A 2,500-nucleotide genomic window follows, 5' to 3' on the forward strand; every position below is an offset into this window, starting at 1 on the left:
CCTCCTCCTCCTCCTCCTCCTCCTCCTCCTCCTCCTCCTCCTCCTCTCCTACTATTACTAATACAACAACAACAACAACAACAACAACAACAACAACAACAACAACAACAACAACAACAACAGCAACTACTACTACTACTACTACTACTACTACTACTACTACTACTACTAGTACTACTACTACCGCTGCCATTGCTGCTGCTGCTGCTACTGGTGCTGCTACTGCTGCTGCTGCTGCTACTGCTGCTGCTCCTGCCGCTGCTACTACTATTACTGCTTGGATCATCACAGCTCTGACTGCAGCTATAACTGCGTGTTGATGGCCTGGCCGTATCGATCTGTAGCTTTTAATTACAAGACGGATAGTTTTTGCCGTTTTTTTGCAATTAACCATCATTGTTGGATCTCAGCACAAAAGCCAATATGAATATTACAAGAGATCCGTTTGCCTTCATTGTAGTTTATTCAATGCACTTTGTCGTCCCCATCTTTTCCCTTCTCGCCTCTTCCGGCGTGTGGGGATTTCCTGCGTGACCCGGAAATGCTACGGGTCACGCGCGTGACGTGTACAAGGCGCGCCATGTTTGAACATCCGCGGTGGCGTGTGGTATAGACGAGTTCCTCGTCGTTTGGTGTATGCACGTTTGGATGGGGTAAAGAGACTCGCGACCAGTCTATTGGTAGTATCTCTGGCGTAAACAAACATACGTGACAAACAGGCGATACGTTGAACTAGGCATGCATCACACTGCAAATATCAAGAGCAAACTACACGTCACTCCCCTTCTCTCTCTCTCTCTCTCTCTCTCTCTCCCCTTCTCTCCCTCTCGGCGTCTATCTCTCTCTCTCTCTCTAGCTCTCTCTCTATCACACGCACACACATACGCACGCACGCACGCACGCACGCACGCACGCACGCACGCACGCACGCACGCACACACACACACACACACATATATACACACACACATTATATATATATATAATAATTATATACATGTGTGTGTGCGTGCGTGCGTGCGTGCGTGCGTGCGCGCGCTTATGTGCGTGTAGTCGTCGACATCGTCAAAGTCTAAAACGTCGCCTGTTTTGTCGTACCGAGTTTCACGTGCAGTATAGTTATAACACGTTAGAGTCATGATTATTGTTTTCCATACTTCCGTCAATACTCTCCCTCTCCCCGGGGGAGCGAAGCCGTTCACAGCCTCGTGTGTGCACGTGATCGACACGTGCTTCGTTCCGGAGCGCGCCCAGAGAGATAGAGAGAGAGAGAGGCGCCATCTTGTTTCCACGAAATCAATCTAATTAAGGAAGCTCGCGCGCGTTTATGACACACGCACACGAACACACGCACACGCGCAACTGCCACAGCCGTGTGTGAAGGGAGGCCTGAACCCTCTCTCTATGGACCTTAGATCCAGTACTACTACACCCATGTGTAAAGGGGAGACTCCAGACCCTCTCTCTATGGGCCTTAGATCCACTGCCGCTACCCCCGTGTGTGAAGGGGAGGTTTGGACCTTCTTCTTATGGGCCTTAGATCTACTACCACTACACTCATGTGTAAAGGGAAGACCTTGACCCTGTCTCTATAGGTCTTAGATCCACTACCACTACACCCGTGTATGAAGGGGAGGCCTAGACCGTCTCTAAGGGACGCAAATCCACTACCGCTACCACCGTGTGTGAAGAGGAGGCCTGGACCCTCTCTCTATTGGTCTCACATCCACTACCGCTACCACCGTGCGTTAAGGGAAGACCTTGACCCTGCAACTACGGGTTAACCCTTTCGCGCTCTGTCGGCTGCAATGCAGACAGATTCTCGTGTTACTGTCGGCGCTTATCAATCAGCTGCTTAATCAGGCTCCTCAGGTGTTAAACATTAGCGAGCGCAGTTCCTTGCTGGCGATTGCCTCCGTGAAACCTTCTTGGTTCTTAGTTCATAGAACGGTTATTCGAGGATGGGATAGATACGTAAACGCTTCTTCGTATTAAACCTATAATTGGTTGAGATTGGTTAGTTAGTGCGGCAACAATGTAAGATTGGGTTGATGTTCCAAAATCATCCACGAAATCATCCACGAATTTCTCGCAAAATTTAGCACCACTATTAACTATAATCATAAAAGCGAGATGTAAATAATTATGTATGTAATTATGCAGAATTAAAATTAATCTGTTAATTAAGCATGAAAACATCGCCACCCATTAGATCCTGCAGCTAGTTATCCTCAGCATGGTATCGTACAGACGTTACAAGCGTTAGCAGAAGAGAAAGGTTCCCCCTTGAAGCCTATACCAAACAAAACGTACGTTTTGTATATCTGTACGTCGTATATTTTTTGGCTGAATCCACGTATATGGGCCTATACGTGGTTATCCGAGATCAACGCACGATATCCACGTAGAGTAAGCTACTCCGATGGAATCACGCGCCATTAGCCATTATAGCTAACCTGTTGGTCGGCTAGGTATATATATCCGATAACGACCGCCTATT

Source organism: Priapulus caudatus, unplaced genomic scaffold (genome assembly GCF_000485595.1).
Source record: "Priapulus caudatus unplaced genomic scaffold, Priapulus_caudatus-5.0.1 Scaffold1690, whole genome shotgun sequence".
Lineage (NCBI taxonomy): Eukaryota > Metazoa > Priapulida > Priapulimorpha > Priapulimorphida > Priapulidae > Priapulus > Priapulus caudatus.